General features: G+C 41.4%; 1 protein-coding gene across 12 annotated transcripts in view; it reads left to right on the forward strand.

The window, feature by feature from the left end:
• Nucleotides 1–2,426: 2,426 nt before the first annotated feature.
• The window catches only part of Ncoa6 (nuclear receptor coactivator 6), an 84,269-nt gene continuing 65,747 nt past the window's right edge, over nt 2,427–20,948 (forward strand). For 7 of the 12 annotated variants that reach the window (XM_027421389.2, XM_027421393.2, XM_027421397.2 and 4 more), the window contains exon 1: nt 17,507–17,578. The gene's annotated coding sequence lies outside the window, so the exon portion shown is untranslated. Of the gene's footprint in view, nt 2,613–17,506; nt 17,579–20,948 lie in introns of those variants that run through there. The other 5 variants (XM_027421390.2, XM_027421392.2, XM_035446742.1 and 2 more) reach the window with 2 other exon arrangements.

A 20,948-nucleotide genomic window follows, 5' to 3' on the forward strand; every position in this document is an offset into this window, starting at 1 on the left:
GAGAGAATCTCAGGCAGTGGGATCAGCATGTACAGGGAGCCAGAGGGAAGGAAAGAGGACCCCAAAATAAGACTGGTGATGCAATGACTGCACCAGGGAGAGATTTGTTTGTCCTTTAGCTTAAGAGAAATGGAGAGGTGTTGAATGGGTTTAAAATTTTTTAATTACATTTTAAAAATGGATGCATGACTCAAGCACTGGGCTGAGCTTCTGGAACTTAGTTGAAGAGAGAGAGGAGGGATCATATGAGCAAGGAGGGGGAGTCAAGAGCATGATGGGAGAAGCCACAGAGACAGCTGACCTGAGGTAGTGGGAGCTCACATTCTCTGGACTGACAACTGGGGAACTTGCATGGGACTGAACTAGGCCCTCTGAATATGGGTGACAGTTGTGTGGCTTGATCTGTTTGTGGGGCCTCTGGTGGTGGGACCAGGACTTATCCCAGGAGCATGAACTGGCTTTTTGGACCCATTCCCTATGGTAGGATACCTTGCTCAGACTTGATGCAGCAGGAAGGGGCTTGGTCCTGCCTCAATTTGGTATGCCAGACTTCGTTGACTTCCCAAGGGATGCCTTACCCCCCTCTGAAGAGTGGATAGGAGGTGGGAAGAGGGAAGGTGGGGAAGAGTGGGAGAAGAGGAGGGAGGGGGAACTGGGGTTGGTACGTAAAATGAAAAAAAAATAAATAAAAAAGAAATACATAAAATATATTATATAGAACAATAAAAAATGGCTGTATGGCATTAGATAGTCCAGTGGCTTAGTTCCCAGCACCCACATGGAGGCTTACAAACATCTATAACTGCTGTTCCAAGAGATCCAATGCCATCTTTTGGCCTCCACAGGCAGGTACTAGGTATGTGCATGGTATGCCGCGTGCGCGCACGCACGCACAGACACACACACACACACAGACACACACACACACATACACACACACACATGCTGGCAAAACACTCATATACCAAGTAAAATATCTTTAAAAATTTAATGTGTGTGTATGCCTGTACACATGTGTGTAGGCATATACATGCTAAGGGGCCAGAAGACAACTTGTGGGAGTCATTTCTTTCCTCCTGTCGTGTGAGCTTCTGAGGGAACTCAGCTTGTCAGCCTTGATAAACAAGTGCATTTATCTATTAACCAATCTTGCCTGCCTGGGTTTTTTTAATTAAAAAAAATGATTTTAGGGACTGGAGAGGTGACTCAGTAGTTAAGAGCACTGGCCACTCTTCCAGAGGACCCAGGGATTCCCAGAACCCAGATGACAGCTCACAACTCTCTGTAACTCCAATTCCAAGGGACCCAACACCTCTTCTGACCTCCACAGGCCTCAGGCACAAGTGTGTGGTGCACATATATACACGTGTGGAGAACATATGTACATATGTGCTACATACACACACACACACACACACACAGGCAAAAACACTCACATAAAAATAAATAGATCTTTAAAATAATTATTAATAGGTTTCATCATGAGATTTTCATACATGCGTATCACGCTTATAGTTACTTCGCATTACCTCTCCCATCCCTTCTGCCCTCAAATAGTTCTCACTCTGCAGCTTTTATCACACACACACACACACACACACACACACACACACACACCCCTAGATTCTGTCGAATCATTTTTAGTAAGAGAGTGGCACGCTCAGAATTCTGACGGAGGAATATTACTAGCAAGAAAAATAGTGGCGCACGCTGGCGGTGCTGGTAAGGGTGGTACCCATACCAGTCTATGTGCACAGTGTGCACTCAATAAATACCCGTGGAAAGAAAGCGTTTCAGAGTCCTCTCTTAGATGAGACACTATAACTGAGCCGTTAAGAATCCACCTGCCCCAACCGTCCTTACAGAGGAAGAAGCTGAGACACAGAGGTAAAGAAAATCATGAAGCTAAGGGGTGGGAACTGATTTAAGTGACTCTGGGCTCAGCCCAGTGCTAAGAACACTTCCCTGCTTTGGGAAGAGAGGAAGCCAGAGGCCCGCCTCCACCTGTTCACTCACCAGTTCTATTTTGTGAGCACCTACCGTGTTTGTTAGGGTGGTGGGACGAAGTGGGGGGGGGGGAGATAGAATAAAGGTTATCTTTATCGTCAGTCATTAGACGCTTTCCAAGCCTTTCCCTCATTTCCTCTGCGCAAGGAAATACTATCATCCCCATAGCTGGGGAGAGCACACTGAGGCGTGGAGCGTTACGCAGCACACACAGCCAGCCGCTGGGACAGCGCTGAACATGCACGCAGACCAAGATCGCACCCAGCACCTCGGCTCACATGCTCGCTAGCAATCGAGCTCGCGCGCTCCACCTTGCGCGCCAGGGGACGCCCGGTCACGTGGGCAGGGCCCCGCCCCTCGGGCCCGCCCCGCCCCGCCGCGCTCCCTCCCTCTCTCCTTCCTCCCTCCCTCCCCGGCCCGGTCCGGCCCATCCCCCCTCCCCACCGGCTCCCTGAGGCCTGCCGGGTCGGGCTGCGGCGGCCGGGCGCCGACGGCCGGACGGACGGGCGCACGCGAGGACCGGCGGACGGACGCGCCGAGGGCGCCGGGCACGCACGGCCCGGGCCGGCGCTGCGAGGCCCGCCCGGGGCCGGGGCCGCGCTCAGGTGAGGCGACGGCGACGCTGGCCCGTAAGGGGTGGGCCTGCTGAGCGTCCCGGGCCCGGCCCGGCAGGCTTCGTGGGGAGGAGGCCCGCCCGGGCCTGGCGCGCGAAGATGGCGCCGGGCGGCCGTGCAGCTCGGCCCGAGTGCGGCCCGGGCCCGCAGCCGCCCCACCCGCCGCCGCGCTCGTGTCCCCGTCGCCATGTTGGGGAGCGGGCCCGGGGCCTGCGGCGGGCGCGGCGGGAGCGGCGGCGGCGGTGGGGAGTGCGGGTCGGGGCCCGCGGAGTGCAGGCGGCCGGGGTTGCGCGGGCGGCGCTGCGGCCCAGGAGCCGGCTATACCGCGGGCGTGAGGTCCGGGCTGGGGGCGCGGAGAAAAAGACCCCGGGAGCGGACGGGACCGGGGTTGGGGGCGGGGCCGAGGGGGCGGCGGGCCGAGGGGGTGCCGGGCGGTGGAGTTGGGTTAGGCCGTGCGCTGTGAACCGAGCCCCAGAGCAGCAGCCAGGGGTAGGGGAGGCAGCTTGGGGGCCGAGTCCTGGCTGTCAGGGCTGGAGTTGTTCTTTGCGTGCGCTGGAGGAGATTGCTTAGGAATGGGGGTTGCGAACTCGGGGATCAGAGTGGGTCACCGACGCGGGAATCAGCCTGGAAGGGTCCTGGCACTGAATGGCCAGTCTTTATGACTCCCAAGGGTCTCGGGACCTGTGAGCCCTGAGGAGCCTCCAGTCCCGTTGGAGGCAGCAACAGGAAAAGGGAAGAGCTTGATGAGGAAAGAAAGGGTGCCAGGCAGGGGCTGGATGTAGGAGCTGGACAGCAAAAGGTACAGAGTGGAACTGGTAGGAAAGGAGAGAACCTCCATCAACTTAAGGAGTTGTCTTTAAAAGGAGGGACCCGGCTGTTTGGGGGCGGTGACCCAAAGTGTGTTTCCTGGAAGGGGACAGCCGCTGCTTAAAGAGCAGGGTCACCTGGGGAGGTCGTCTGAAAGGTCTTGTTGAAACTAGTCAGAATCGTGAAGAAGGAAAGGACATGTAATAACTACGGTGGCTTTACAGAGATCATGCCATGGTTTCAAATCAAGTAGTGATTTTAGCCAAGGTAATTGATTTCCTAAGATAGTTTGTGTCGGTGACAGAGGCTCCTGGATATGGACTAAGGCTTCCTCATTCAGTTGCTAAGTCAAACTCCATTAAATTATCAGAGTCATTAATTTTTGTTTTAACAAGTTTGTCAGTACAAAGCCTGAGTGGGATACAAAAATGTATAATCAATTATTGGATATTTCCTAGATCTCCATTGATACAAAAAAAAAAGCATCAAGAAAGAACCTCTTTCTAGAGTTTAAAAAAATGTTCCCCCTCGTCTGGATGTTTATTGCACAGCAAAAGAACACAAAAAGCTTAAAAGGGGAAAAAAGGATAATGATAGAGACCTAGGGTCCCCATCATATTCACTTTAATTGAATTTCTGTTATAAATAGGCAATTGAGAGTTCAAATGGACTATGAGATAAATCAGCCAGTGATATATAGTTGACTTTTAATGTCCCTGAGTTTTGCATCTACAGCTTCAACCAATCACCGATTAGAAACATTCATAAAACAAAAAATTGAAACTGTGCTAAACATACAGGGTTTTTTCCTTGTCACTGTTATTTTTTCTTGTTATTATTATTCCCTAAACTAGACAGCTTAACAACTGTTTACATGACATTTACATTTTATTGGCTATTACAGGTAGACAGGATACACAAATATTGTATCACTTTATATAATGATTTTGATATCCTAGGAGGTCCTAGAATCCATTGCCCATGGATATACCAAGGAATGACAGACAATACAAAACTCCACATAATTAAAAAACAAAACAAACTTAGAAGCCAGGCACGGTGGTTCACATCTATATCTCAACACATAGGAGACTGAGGCAGGAGAGTCTGGGCTATAGAGTAAAGGCCCTGCCTCCAGAGGAAAAAAAATAGACTTTCAGGTGTTGGCATTGTAGTTAAATGGTAGAGTGTTTGCCTAGCATACAACATAAGGGCCTTGGTTTTATTCCCAGCACAAAAGGGATGGAGTTTAATCAAAAGAATTTTATAAGGATTTTCAAAACCACATGTATATTCAGTACCAATTTTTCTGAGTCTTTCTAATGCAGAGATCTGATCTTATGTGTGCCATGGTCCCTGTAGCATGGATCTCTCAAAATAATATTTTTAATTGTATAAAGTAAATGACATTGATTACAAAGGAAACTAGTTACATTCAAATAGTTACTAAGTATAAAAATTGTTTATGCTGAAGTATCTGTACACCTATTTGTGAATGTGGTGGTAGGGATTGAACTCAGGGTCTTGCTCAATCTAGGTAAGCCTGCAATACTGAACTATTCCCCCCTTGCAGAGTGTGTGTGTGTGTGTGTGTGTGTGTGTGTGTGTGTGTGTGGAGGAGGTGGAGGAGTAGTACTTATCGAGTTTGTGCATATGCATGGGGAGACCAGAGGTTGACTTTGGTGTCTTCCTTGATTGTTTCTCTACCTTATTATTTTTTTACCTTGACATTTTATTTTCTGTAGTTATTTGTGTGTGGGGCCATGTGTGTGGAATCTGAGGACAACTTGTGGGGATCACTTCTCTTTTTCCACTTATGTGGGTATGCCAGAACTCAGGTCATCAGGATTGACAGATAGAGTGCCTTTACCTGCTGAGCCATTTTACAGTCTCAACCATTTTATTTTTTGAGACAGGGTCTCTCACTAACCCTGGAGCTTATTGATTCAGCTAGGCTGACTAGCCAAGGAGCTCCAGGGATCTGCCAGTCTTTACCCTCAAGCAGTGGGGTTACAGATGTGCACTGTTAGCATGCTGCCTTTATGTAAGGACTAGGGTTTTGAATTCAGGTCCTTATGCCCTTGTGTGACAAGCACTTTACCACCTGAGCCATCTTCCGAGCCCTTTATTTACTTTGTTACCAGCACATTAAAAAAATAAGATGTAGTGATGAATGAGATAACTTGAATTTCAAAGACATGTACCTTGAATAAGGTGGAGCACAGTGTATGTGCAAGTATGGTGAGAGACGAGATGAGGAAAGCTGTTAAAGGTGTGACTGAGGAGGTTAGCTTGAACCCTCTTCAGGTGAGGAGGAGACAAGACTTTAGACAGGAGGAGTATATTATAAGGTTTAATTTTTAAAAGGTGAATGGGTGCTCTTTGTGTGTATGTGTGTGTGTATGTGTGCTCATATATGTAGAACCCAGAGTTCAATCTCTGTTGTCATTTCTCAGGCACTATTTAACTTTGCATGCATCCGTATCTGCCTGCCTGCCTGCTTGCCTGCTGTCCGTCCGTCCTTCCTTCTGTCCATCCATTCATCTATCCACAGGTTCTCTTGATGGCCTGGAATTTGCCAAGTAGGGTTGGCCAGCTGCCCAGCAAACCCCAGGATTCTGTCTGTCTCTGCCTCTTCAGCACTGAGATTGCAGGCATTTTGCCTATTTTGTTGTTGTTGTTGTTGTTGTCTATTTTGTTTTAATTGGTTCATGGGATGGAACTCAGGTCCTCATGCCTGGAAAACAAGAACTTTAAGGACTGAGCTAGCTTCTCAGCACAATGGATGTTCTTTTAAGATATGAATGATAGACTGAAGAGAAAGGAAAGAAATAATAAAGTCCTAAATTAAGGTTCAGAGTGGATTTTGAGCGGAGTTAGACATTCTAGGTATGGATAACTGATACTGTGATTGATAAGGGGCATTTTAAAACTAGTTTGGATGATTGTCAAAAACATTTTTTTTCAGTGAAATAAAAATGATCGGAAAATTGTCACAGATAAGAGAGGTTTTTGTTGTTGTTGTTTTGCTTTTTACCATTCAAAAGCTGTTAAGTGTAGTATAGTTTTTGCTTAGAAAAATTAGGTGTCAGCGGACATAAAAAGTAAAATAAGATGCAGAAAGTGTTCCTAGAGTGTAGGAATTATAGCTTCCTATATTAAGATTCACCAAACTAGCTCATAGGTCAAATCTTGCCAACCACCTGTTTTTGTAAGTAATGTTTCATTGGAATACAACCACACTCATTTACATAGCATCTATGGCTGTAAGTGCTCCCAGTGACTGAATTGAGCAGTTGTGGCAGAGAATTTATATCAGCTCACAAAGTTGAAAATACCTTTTTAAAAAAGTTTTTCATCACTTGATCTACTTTTGATGCATTAGCTGTTCACCCTCTACTTGCTATCCAGTTTCTCTAACTGTGGAGAATTGCCATCTTGCTTCTGCTCTTCTCGCTGGATTCCCCTCCTACTCTGTAGTACCTGCAACATGACATAGAGCCCTGATTATTTATTATTGTTCAGTGATAGCAAATTGACTGTTCCAGAGTCTGCTGAATGGGTTAACTCTGGTAGTGTTAGGTTTGCACAATTTATACCTAGCTAGGGCTTGTTCAGTTAGAGTATATATTTTCCTATTGTATTATTTTTGGAAGTGTTTCTTTACATATTCTAATTATTAAACCTTGTATATATGTATTACAGATGTCATTTTCCAGTTTGTAATATATATTTTAAAACTCCGAAAGTTGAGAATACATAGCTGAATGACAAAATTTGCCTGGCATACTCAGTGCCCTGGGCTTGATCCTTAGTATTGGGGAGAAAAAAAAGGTGAGAGGGTGCTGGAGAGATGGCTGGGTGGTTAAGAGCACTCAGTGCTCTTGCACATGATCCAGGTTCAGTTTCCCACACCTACTTTGCATTTTACAACCGTCTAATTTCAGGGGATCCGGTGCCCTCTTCTGGTCTCCCTGGGCACTGCATACATGTGGTACACATACATTCATTTAGGCAAAGCAATTATACACATAAAAGTATTTAAATAAATTAAAATAAGTCTGTTTAAGGTTGCTGAAAGTTTGGAATTTTACTTTCAGTTTTATCAATCATATCCTCTCCCAGGATTTTTAAGTTACTGTGTACATTATCTTCTAGAATCTCAACTGTTTTGCCTTTAATGTTTAGATCTCTGATCCACTTTGTGTGTGGGATGAGGTGAGATGCAGTTTCATTATTTTATCTATGTGTAATCAGTGATCTCAGTACTAAATATTGAATAGTGCTTGCTTTCAAATGGTAGGTTTTTGGGTGTAATCTAAGGTCCTAATTTCAGCTTTGCTGTTTACTAATTGCATGACTTGGAACAGATTTATGTAACTTTTGTGCCTTAGCTTCCTCATCTTTAAAATAAAGATAGTAGTACTTACTTAGTAGAGTTGTTAAAAGGGTTAAATTAATTCCTGTAACACATAGAACAGTGCCTGGCACCTACAAAATGTTCAATAAATGTTAGCTGCTATTTATAGCTACTGTTCATGTCTCATTTTCCAGCACCTGGCACTGAGTAGGGACTCATCATAGTTAAATAAATTGCCACATGTATTTGGCTCTCAGGTTAGTTAAAAATGATTGAGAACTAGGTGGAGATTATTGGAAGGAATCTCTTGGTAATGTCTTTAAAATTTTATACAAACTTCTGAATTTCTGACTTGTCTTGAAAACTTGGAAGATCTGTCAATACCAGGCTCATATTCTTTCATAGAAAAACGCAGCAAAACTTGTAGGCAGATGTATTTTCTAGTTCTTTGTGTTCTGAAGCTCTCTTGCTTGTTTTATGGTTCTATAGACATTTAATTTTCTAATTTTTTCTTTTTTGGAATTTTGGATATTGTCTCTCTTAACCAAGAAATAGCAAATGAGATAAGGTCGAAATGACTGAAAATAGACATGGGTTTATGGACAGGTTAAATAATAACATATATTTAAAGGGCTGAGCTGTACTTGAACACAGTAAACAAAATGAGAATTTAATTTATAAGATGAAGTGAAATTCAGTTTAACTCTCTGGATACTTAGGCATCTACTGTGCTTTGGGTACTGTGCTATATTAGAAATTACCACACTGGTGATAGAGAACTTGCTAGCCAGCTTTACAAAATATTGCAAAAGAAGTCTTTGTACTTGTGATATGGAGCGGTTGTCGTAACAGTTCCACAAGAGAGGGGAAGCAGGAATTCATTCTTTGAACATTTTATTAAGAGCTACCGTAAATGCCACAAACTGGCTAGAACTCTACACTGCCAAGTCTACAAGATAAATCTAGCAGAATTTGTGTGGTGAGTGTCTGTAATGTATTGTGGAGCTGAGATAGAGCCTCAAGAATGGTGAGAATCTTAGTACATGAAGATGCACTGATGAACCCTGAGTATAGTGGTTTGTGTTAGGGTATGGTAAGAGTCTAGTTTGGGGCTTGTGAGACAGCTTACCAGATAAAGGCACTTGCCCCACCTTAAAGTAGGAGAGAACTGACCTAAAAAACCTGTCCTCTGACTTACACACACACACACACACACACACACGTCTAGTTTGGGGCTTGTGAGACAGCTTACCAGATAAAGGCACTTGCCCCACCTTAAAGTAGGAGAGAACTGACCTAAAAAACCTGTCCTCTGACTTACACACACACACACACACACACACACACACACACACACACTCACACTCACACTCCAACAAATAAAGAGTTCTAGTTCCATTTGCCTGGAAAACAGGCTTGTACACAGTGTTTTTGGAGATAAGGTTCGAAATGAAGATTGAATGGCAGCAACAATGATAGGTAAAACTTTTAAAAGGAGTGGTAGGACTCATATTTTAGCATGGTTACTGTTTGCTAAGTAGGTGCTGATCATTTCACAAGTTGTATTTTATTTGATCCTCATAATAACTTAGTGAAGAAGCCTGGTTTTTAAAACCCCCTTTTTTATAGACTAAGCAAAAGATAGAGGTAACAGTTGATAATAAATTTGCATTCTGACAGTCTAGTTGCAAATACTGTCTTCGTAATTTGTGCATTTGCTAATGGATCATGGAAGGCTTTTTTGGTTGTTTTGTTGTTGTTTTGTTTTAAGACAGCTTCTCGTTATGGAGCCCAGGTTAGTGTTGAATTTGAGATTCTCCTGCCTTCTCTTCAGAGTTGTGGAATTATAGGTTTATGCCACACATCTGGTTTGTGGAAGATTTTGAATGTTCTGTTTCATTTTGGAGAGTTTGACTTGATTGACTAAACAGTGGAAGCCATCAGAAAAGTTTTCAGTGGCCAGGCAGTGGTGGCGCACACCTCTAGTCATAGCACTCAGGAGGCAGAGACAGGCGGATCTCTGTGACTTCAAGGCCATCTTTTCTGGTCTACAAAGCTGCACAGAGAAACCCTGTCTTGAAAAATTATATATAAAAAAAGTTTTTAGTGTTTTAATGAAATCTGACTGTTAGGAGAAGAAGCCCTTTTGTGAAGCACTCGATCAACATGGAGAGAAAGGGAAATGATAGAGCCGGTTTATTCCCTTGATGCTCATTAGACTGAGTGCTTCTTGGGGGCTGGGCCAAGGGTTGCTCCTACATTCTCCCCTTCCTTGCCATTGTCTACTGTGTAATCTAGCATATTTATTTACTTTAAAATATTTGATCTTTTTCTACTTTAGTTTATTCTAAAAAATACATATGTTGGGTGCTTAGGAGCTCAACAAATATTTGCTAAGTTAATTAATAAATTTCTAAGCCTGGAGCAATGGCTCAGCAAGGAAGAATGTATATTGTTCTTGCAAAGAACCTGAATTTGATTTCTAGCGCCCTTATCAGGCAGCTCACAACTACTTGTAATTCCATTTTCAGATCTGACAGCCCTTTGAGCACCCCCCAGATAATAACTAGTAAAGTATTTAATAAATGTCTACAGCTATGTATGGATAAGTACATAAAGGGAATAAACCCTACTGGTGGAAGGAGTAAATGGCAGCCATACAGTTTGTTATGCTGTATTTTATATACAAACCAGAATACATAATTGTGAGGGATTTCCTATTCTGTATCATTTAGAATAGTGATCAGCTAATAATATTAACTTGTCCCAGTTAATAATACTAATGATCAGGGCTGGAGAGATGGTTCAGTGGTTAAGAGCATTGGCTGTTCTTCCAGAGGACCTGAGTTCAATTTCCAGCAACCATATGGTGGCTCACAACCAACTGTAATGAGATCTGGTGCTCTCTTCTGGCCTGTAGCCAGAACACTATGCATAATAATAATAATATATATATATATATATATATATCAATACTAATGTCCATCAAATTTGAAGGGTACTTACTCTATAAATAGGTATTTATATTCTGTATATATCAGTGTCTAACTTCAGCATCCCCAGTATGCACACAAAGGCAACAGAAGTTCTCATTAGCCATCTCATTTACCTAATACTAAACCTGTTGAGTATTTATTTCACACTGCCCATTTACATTTTCTAAAGCTCAAACAGAGGTCTCAGGAAGAAATAATGGTGAATTTGTGAATCAGATTACTATTTGCGAAATTATTCATTAGGTTAAGTCCCTTCTTATATTATTATTTCTTAATTGTATTTGTTTATTGTTTTTGTTGTGTGTGTGCATGGATGTGGAAGTCAGAGAACAACTTGTAGAAATCTATTTTCTCCTACCATTGAGCCCCAGGGATTGATTGAATTTAAGTTGCTGGGCTTGGCAACTAGTGCCTTTACCTGCTGAGCACCTCACCATCTTCTTTGCTATATTTATTTAATGTTTTATGGAAGTAACTCTGTGGTCTTCCTATAAAATATAGACTTAAAGAATTTAAACAGTTGGAAAAATTCAAAAGTACCATCATTACCCACCAAATGCTAGCAAAGTTGGAAAGATTTTAAGTAAACTATGTTTTATTAAAGACTAAGAGAGAATCAAGACCTAGGTGCCATGGTACATGTCTATAATCCCAACACTCAGGAGCCTGAGGCAGGAGGGTTTCTATTTTCTACGCAATCTGGCCTAGATAGTGAGAAGAGAATAAGTCAAATGAAGTGGTTCCGCAATAAGGTATTTTTTAAACATCCTTTTCCATTGTGGACATTAGCTAAGTCAGTATGTGTACATAACAATCTTGTGTATTGACATAATAAGTAGCTATGAATCTAGGAATGTTTCCTAAGAAATAGCATCTTTGGACTGGATATGTAGCTCAGTGGTAGAGTGGTTGTTGTGACTGTTGAAAGGCACCAAGAAGACAAAAACTAAGAATTTTCAGTAGAAAATTTTTGTGCCGTGTTTAACTTGTCAGCATATATGGAGATGATGCACTCAGAACCATTCAGATGAAAATAAGTGTGTTGGTTAGGGAATGTGACTGGTGGTCAGTGTATATTGAATACAGGCCAGGTGTTAAGAGCCATGCACAGAGTATGAATGTGTTTGGGCTTCAGTGTCCATGGAGGTTTCATTTCAGACTCGCTTGGATACCAAAACCCACAGATGCTCAAGTACCCTATAGAAAATACTGCCCTATTTGCATTTAACCTCTGTGTATCCTCCTGTACTCTTGAAATTATGTGTAGAATATTTATAATACCCAATACAGTATGAATACTATATAATTAATTATATTGTGGTGTTTACAGACTTATAAAAAGAAAAAAATTAGTATAAATGTAATTTTCTATTTTTTTAATGCAGTACTCTTAGGTACAGAGGGCCATCAATAGTTTCTGCTTTCCAGAAAAAAGTTCATCTAGAAAGGTCCTGTGAACATGGAAGGAGGGGAAAGAGTCACGGCTCTTGATAGACTGAGGCAGGAAAAGGAAGTACCATAAGTTTGAAGCTATTCTAGGTCACATAGTGAGTTCCAGTTCAGCTAGACTATATCACAAGACAGTCTCTGGATATAAAACAACACAGTGCTGTGGGAATTTGGGAAATGGAAAAGGTGAAAGGTGGCGTATTAATTTCTTGGGCTTCAGTTACAGAGACACAAACTCGGTGACTTAAAACTAAAGTTTATTCTTACAGTTTTGAAGACCAAAACCTAGGCTAGATTGTGAACTTAGGGTGCCAACAATGTCATGGTTCCTCAGGCTTCAGTAAATCCTTCTGCCTGTTTGCTGTAGCCTCTGAATGCCAGGGTTAGGGAGTTGTGCTGCCATGTACAGCTTACATTAATTTTTGATTCTTTTTGTTTGCCTCTTCCTTTGTGGAGTGGAGCTATCCCAGTATCTCTATGTCCAAATGTCCTTCTTAGAAAGATAAAAATCATTGGATTAAGAGCCTCCTCTGTCTGATACCACCTCATCTTAATGAACTAGTTTCCTATTTCAAATTAAGTTCCTTTCTGAGAATAAAGACTTAAACTGATCTGAGGACACATTTTATCTCTTAATAGGTGGCATTTGAGATGGCACAGAGCTAGTAAATTAAAATTTACTAAATAGGCCAGCAAGACAGCTCAGTAGATAAAGGTGCTTCCTGCTTTCCACAAAGTTGTCCTCTGACCTCCACATTCACACCATGGCACATATGTCCCACACACATCATAAACACATATACACAATCAAGAAATCTACTAAATAAATGAATACTAAAGAGTAAGATTGTAACAAGTGGGGAAATGAATCAAGGGAATGGTGGACATAAAATGGTTGAAGCATATTTAGGTCATTGGATAGTGAGATGTCTGGTTGCTGGTGTGTTGAGTTGTAGAGAAGATGAAGCCAGAGCAGTTTGTTGGTGGCATGGATGCCAGATCTAGGACATTTCCATATTGATGGCTTTGGTGGCTAGACAGTGTTGGGGAGCAGGATATCACTGTAGAATTTTTAAATTGTGGTCAGTGATTCAAGTTTTGGGTAACTGATTCAAGATTTAGGGACAGTTGTCAGTAGACCATGAATAAATAAACACCCTGAGTTAAAACAGAGAATCAGTGATTTAACACATCTGCCATTTATTTGCTCATCTCAATAATTCATCATTAGGATAGTCAAGAAAAAGCCCTTCTTATGAAGAACAATAGCCCAGTAATCTTGTGGATTTTATGAAGCTTCTCTTCTTGGTCAGTCATCTGTGGGCACTGGGAAATAGCTTTTCAGGGTCTCTATTCAAAAGCCTGTCTGTGGGTTTAGACATTGATAATCATATTGCTTTCATTTTCTTACAGACTTTTCTTCATTCTTCTGTTTACTGTCCTTTACTCCTTGTTTTTTCTCTAAACCTGTTCAGTTTTTCCATAGTCTTTAAAGGATCTTAGTTGTGTGGGCTGGAGTGATGGCTTGATTTAAGGGCTCTCTTGCTGCTCTTTCAGAGGACCTAGATTCGGTTCCCAGCTCCCATGTGGCAGCTCACAATGTTCATAACTCCAGTTTCAGGGACTCTTACAGCCTTTTCTGCCTCCATGGGCATTGGGCACACACATCCTGCACATAAATAACATGTAGGCAAAACACTCAAACACATAAATTTGAAAAATATATCTGAGTAATAGAGCCATGTAAAAAAAAAAAAAAGGGCTGTGAGCAACGTATGCATTAAAAAAGATTCACAGCTGGGCGTTGGTGGCACACACCTTTAATCCCAGCACTCGGGAGGCAGAGGCAGGTGGATTTCTGTGAGTTCAAGGCCAGCCTGGTCCACAGAGTGAGTTCCAGGACAGGCTCCAAAGCTACACAGAGAAAACCTGTCTCGAAAAACCAAACAAACAAAAACCAACAACAACAAAAGATTGTGTATTATGCAAGGTAATGATAGATCCCCCTTGCTCTATGAGAGAGAGAGAGAGAGAGAGAGAGAGAGAGAGAGAGAGAGAGAGAGAGAATGCATATGTAATATATGCACATGTATGTGCCCGTGTGGGGGCTAGAGGTCAAATCGGGTGTTTTCTTTTGCTGCTACTGAGAGCTAGCATCTTGAACCATAAGTAGGAGGCAAAAGAAGCAAGCGCTAAACGGTATAAGTCTGTTGACACCTCAGAGCCTATCCTCAGTGACATACTTCTTCATCAAAGCCATACCTCCTCATCCTCCTCAAACAGCTCCCAACTGAGGACCAACAAACCACTGGTGCCAGTGCAAGTCAGAAGGCATTAGATCACCTGGAACTGGAGTTACAGGTAGTTGTGAGTCACCCTGTGGGTCCTCTGCAAGAGCAAGTGCTCTTTAACCAATAAGCTATCTCTCCATCCCTCATGCCCAACTTTTTTTATCAGGATCCTAGAGATTCCAATTCAATCCTTAACTGGAGCAGAAAGCACTTTACTGACTGAGTCATCTATTAGCTTCTTTGTCTCGCTAATGAGAGCTTGTTGGTTTTGTCCACAATAGGAAAGACTGTGTTCAAACTGCATACTCATTCAAATTATGATCAGTGATGGTCTTCAGGTGCTTTTCCTTAGTTGTGTCAAGGCAATGCTTCTTGATTTGGTGTTTAAGAACAAGTATCCCCATGAAATTTTTAAAAATTGTGTTTATTGCAAATATAATTATTAGTTTATATAGTCTTTATAAGCTTAATTCGTGTAGGCTTTTGTAGTTTTTTTTGTTTTTTGTTTTTTTAAGTTTTTGGGAATCTAACTCAGAGCCTTCTGTAACACGAATTCTAATAGGTTTTAATAATAAAAGCCCAGAGTCAGATGTTAGGGGATGAAAGCTAAAAGGTCAGAGAAGCAGAGCTAGAGTTCTTACCTCTACAAAATCCTCAGACTGAGAGAAACCAAGTTCCTGTCTCTTCCCACCTATATTCCCCTCTCTGCCCAAACATCTCACTTCCTGTCTGTGTAAGCGAGTGGGAGTGCTGGATTTTGCACCAAAATATAAGCAAGTGTAAATGTAGCTCTGGAGCTACAAGGGGGGGGGGGGCAGCACACGCCTTGAATCCCAACACTTGGGAGGCAGGTGGATCTCTGTGAGCTAGAGACCAGCCTGGTCTACAAGAGCTAGTTCTAGTACAGCTTCTAAAGCCACAGAGAAACCCTGTCTTGTAAAACAAACAAACAAAAAACCAAAAAGGGTGCCCTGACTTATTGGGAAGCCAGGCTACCCAGAGCCACAATAGACAGCTGTGGAGGCTGGAAATGCAATAGAACATCTCAGCCCTGGAGAGAAAGGTGTTGTGACTTACTGGGAAGCCAGGCTACCTAAGACAGCTCTGGAAGCGGGAGCCCTTGGCCATCTCAGCCCTGCAGAGAAAGGTGTTGTGACTTGTTAGGAAGCCAGGCTACCTGAAGCTAGGATGCAATGGGGGTTAGTCTCTCCGCAGGATACAGCAATCCTGCTCCTCTCCGAGAAAGCCTTTACAGCCGAGCGAGCCCTGCTCTGCTTCTTCTTTAGCTCTTTGGCTACAGTCTGCTAAAGGGGAAGCCTCTGCAGAAATGTAGCAATCTCCTCCGGCTCTGGAGAAAAATTGTTACTTTTTCTGCTGCAGCCTTGCTCAGTCCCCTAAGGGTATGTTCCGGCAAGTTTCTTCTGTTCTGTTCTTTTCAGCCTTGCTCAGTACCCCTAAGGGAACGTCCCAGCAAGTTCTTCTGTTCTGCACCAAGGAATGAAGATCTTCATCCAAGACTCTTGAGAAAGAGATTTATTTGGGGAGGAGGATTCCAGGAGAGTGACTGCCTTTGCCAGGGTGGGAAAGGACAGCCAGCAACTGAACAGGCAGAGGGGCTTACATAGGACTTATTAGGGAAGACGTTTTTCCCAGGGAGAGAGGTTTTTCTACTCAGAGACAGGTTAGTTTTCCTGCTCAGGGATTGGTTAGTTTAGTGAGTCTGGGCAGAGATGGCTCTAATTTCAGAGCTGTGTTTCTTTCACTGGTCCTTTTTAGCCTTTTGTCTCTAATTTTAAGGCCAGGGCGTATTTCTTTCACTGGCTGTGATTCTAAGGACAAAGTGTGTTTCTTCAGCACTGGTTTCAAAGTCAGGATGTTTTTCTTTGGTTCTGGGTTCAGGGATAAAGTGTTTTGTTTTTTTTTTTTCACTGGCTCTGGGTTCAGAGTAAAGGCTCTGGCTCAGGGATTGGTTGGTTTCATGTTTCAATTGGTAGGGGCAGAGTTGGATCTGGTATTAGGGCCAAAGTGGGTGTCTTTGGCTGGCCCTTTTATCTGACAATCTATCTGTATAGACCTCCAGACCTCTATGATTAGCTAGAGGCGAGATCTGCCCTCTGGTCATTAGGCAAGCTTTATTTGTTATACAAACAAGATATCACCACATTTCTACTTTTTTGTTTAAAAATAAAAAAGGTTATAACTAATATAAGAAAAACTATATACAATAAGTACATTAACTATATACTATATATATGCAATAAATACATCAACAGTGTCTAGTCCATTAACATTTGACAAATTCAGAAAAAGTACTCCATATCTATTCTATCTTGGTGCGTCTAAAAGTTTGTACCTAATTCACTTTCTATTTTAACTTGCATTATGAAAACTATCTTTTTCTACCTCTCAACTTTATACACTTTACATTTCTTTAGTGAATTTCTTTTCTGAATCTGGCAACGAGGAAAACTATAACTGTAAAGTCTTCAACTCCATCAGAGACCTGAGTAAGCAGGAAGTACAAGCAAGAGACTTCCAAAAAAAAAAATGTGAGAAATAACAGAAACAACTGGCTTTCTGGACAGTCACCCAAGGTTCCTCTGCAGGGTTGGGGCATCCATCTTTGGCCTACAGACCTAGCATATCTGACAGACTTTTCTGTGAAGCAGGATATTCTGAAGGACTGTGCTATCCTGTCTTGGCAAGGTTTGGCAGTCCTTTCTTTTGTCCTGCTTGTCCAATTTGGACAGCATACTGTCATCAGTGTAGGCAAGAACACTTTCTTGCATAGTGGCTAACTTTTGCCACAAAGAAGGTAAACTCCATGTGGAGTTTCTTTGATGCCCATTTTCTCTGAAGTAGATTGGTACTGCCAGGAGCAAACATGTCGTATTGTCAGAGAGAGAGAGAGAGAGAGAGAGAGAGAGAGAGAGAGAGAGAGAACATATGTCATTAAAACATCTTAAATATCATATTCTTCAGATCTCTGAAGTGTTTGAAGATGCCCTGTCTATCTAAAATGTGTTTTACCTTGAAGATATACTTCATATGACTGTAAGTTTGATTGTGATAAGTGACTACATACTAACCTGCATTTTTTATTAAGTAGTTGATAATAATAACTTTAAAGGCTAAAAATTTGCATTACCTTATTAAATGAGTTGCATAGGTACAATAGCTTGAACAAGATTAGAAATATATGTATGTATGTATATATATATATATATAGTATATTCTAACAAAAATAATCTCAACTTTGTGTCAATACACAAAAACTCCAAGCCAATATAAAATAGTTAAAACTAGTAGTTGCTTTCTTAGTTTAAAAGTAAATTCAATAATCTACCTTTTTATCCTGTTTCTATATCCCCTTTTTTTCTTTTCAGAGTAGATTCAATAATCTACCCTTATAGCCTATCATATGTATATCCCCCCTTTTTCCGTTCAAAACAAGAACTCTGAATCTAATCTTCTTTGTTCAACTTTTTTTCTGACTATTACCAGTAATAACTTCTAACCAAGCAATGGCAAACATCCATAACCCATTGAATAACCAAAACAAACACCCCACCTCTTGGGAATGTGGGCATCATATTCTTAAATTTACTCCTGCTGTCTGGGGGCAATGACATCTTCAGGGAATTCTGAAAAGAAAAATTTGGGTTAATTGTCAGGTCCTGGGAGAGGTAGTGGTATCATTTGTTGTCCAGTCTCTGTGTAATGGGAAATTGCAGGGCTTGTCTCAAGTCCTGGCTAGCATAGTCTGTGAGGCTGCATCATCTCAGCTAGCTACCTCGAAATTGTCCTGAACAGTTTGTAGTCCAGAGCTCATCTGTAGATGGTGCATTTGGACTTAGTGGTGTTACTACCATAGGCCTGGTGGAATTGTTGTTGTGGGGCTCCATCCTTCATTGATAATTCAAAGGTTGCTGTTAGGTGTGGTCATGGTTCACTGCAGAAAACTTAAACATGTTAAATGTAATATGCAGCATATCTCAAAAGAGCATATGGGATCAATATTTGTTATGTACATCCAGAGTACGAAAACTTAATTCCTAGTTATTTGATAGGGATTCAAATCCAGAATCATGTACAAGAACCCAGATGAAGCCTTTTCCTAGAATTAGTCAGTATACGGTGACAAAACCTTTAAATATGTATATATTAATCTTATAAATTTTTAGATAATATTTATATCAAGAAAAGCTTCAAAGACTCAAAATAGAACCAAAGTATTATGAGATTAGTGGCAATAAAATAGTCCTTTAATTTTTGTTTTTCTTCTGTCTATATCAGGTGGCTCTTCTGACATAAGACAGAGATTTTGGATTTTGCTTTAATAAGCATGCTTGGGTTTAGAGAAGGAGAGAGCCATCCTCCAACTGCAAAGCCAGCTTTGGTATTTAATTGAACTAGGATTACAAAAAGACCATTTGCATTGTATGTCTTTAGAGAAAAGCAGAAACAAACATTTTGGAAAATTTATGAAATTGTATCTTGTTGGAGATGTGATAAAGTAATAGGCCAAATTATTCTTTTTCTTGGAACATTTTTTTCTGGATGATTTGTCCTTTTTCTTCATATGTCTCATTTGTCCAGTGGTCTTCAGATTCCTTAGCTGAATGCCATCATTCTCCTGAAAAGACAAAAACAAAGCACTTCCCCGACCCTAATTTTGGGGAGGTTCCCTTATAGCAAGTTATATCTAATCAAATGAAAAGCATTTGTTTTACAGTTAGTTTAGATTGGATAGCCATGTTGTTTGATTAATTATCACCTCTTCTAATCAAGAGGTGTCTCCTATTCAAATCTAATCTTTATCAATTTTGATGGTATCCATAGCTTTTCTTCTCCTGTGGAAACAAAAGCAAAACCCCTTCCCCAATATAACACACATCCTGGTTTCCATTCTGAGGTCAGCACATCTTTAAAAGTACACAGGCTGATTTAATTCTGTAGTTTTTCTGTCTCTCCACAGCTGTCATTCCTTTCTCATTAGCATTTGGAAAATTCAAAGTTAGACTCTTAATCTCAGGGTCATGGTTTCAAGCCCCATGTTGGGTGCCAATATGCAACATGAATTCTAATAGGTCTTAATAATGAAAGTTTGGAGTCAGATATGGGGCGGTGCGAGGGTGAAAGCTGAAAGATCTGAGAAGTGGAGGAGCCAGCCTCTAGAGCTCTTACCCCTATGAATTACTCAAACTGAAAAGAGACTGGGTTCCTGTCTCCTCCTGTTTTATATTTCTCTGCCCAACATTCTTATTTCCTGTCTGTCTGTACAGACCTCCATACCTCTATGATTTGCTCTCTGATCCTCAGGCAAGCTTTATTTATTAGAGTATAAACAAGGTATCACCTACACAGCCTTCTGTACCATACATATATTTTTATTATTTGGTAACAGTATTGATGCACTTTTAGTCATGTCTATGTATCTGCCATTTTTAGTGGACACAAAATAACAAAACTTGATTATTTGGTGTTTAAGTATTTTTCAATTTGTTTTTTTATTTGTCTTGCAATTCTCAATTGTACCTTTGTAACATCTGTTTTGTTTTGTTTTGTTTTTTAAGATTTTATTTATTAGGCCAGGCAGTGGTGGTGCATGCCTTTAATCCTACCACTCGGGAGCAGAGGCAGGCGATCTCTGTGAGTTTGAGACCAGCCTGGTCTATAAGAGCTAGTTCTAGGACCGCTTCCAAAGTCACAGAGAAACCCTGTCTTGAAAAACAAAAAACAAATAAAAAGTATTAGAAAGATTTTATTTATGTTCTGCCTCCATGTATTCCTGCAGGCCAGAAGAGAGCACCAGATCTCATTATAGATGGTTGTGAGTCACCATGTGGTTGCTGGGAATTGAACTCAGGACCTCTGGAAGAGCAGTCAGTGCTCTTAACCTCTGAGCCATCTCTCCAGCCCCCGTAACATCTGTTTTTAAGCCTTTCCTATTTTTCTCTTAGACTATATTCCCTAAAGTGATTTAAAATTAGGACTAAGGATATTATTTTTGGCTACTTTGTCATATCATTCTTTAGAATGACCACCAGTTTCTGTTGCTACTAGCTACTAGTTAAACTGGATTTTATATATTATTTTCTTGTAGCACAATTGCAATACATCACATTTTTTGTTTGTTTGTTTGTTTGTTGGTTTTTGTTTTCCTAGACAGAGTTTCTCTGTATAGCTTTGGAGCCTATCCTAGCCCTCACTTTGTAGACCAGGCTGGCCTTGAACTCACAGAGATCCACCTGCCTCTGCCTCCCAAGTGCTGGGATTAAAGGTATGTGCCACCAACACCCTGCTACATTACAGTTTATTTGGGAGCTGTGTGATACTTAAAATACTTTATCATACAAGTTTTCATACACACTAACTTCCTCCTGTCATAGTGCCTGTCATCTCTGTTTAACATGTTGTTATA

Source organism: Cricetulus griseus, chromosome 6 (genome assembly GCF_003668045.3).
Source record: "Cricetulus griseus strain 17A/GY chromosome 6, alternate assembly CriGri-PICRH-1.0, whole genome shotgun sequence".
In the NCBI taxonomy this organism is placed as follows: Eukaryota; Metazoa; Chordata; class Mammalia; order Rodentia; family Cricetidae; genus Cricetulus; species Cricetulus griseus.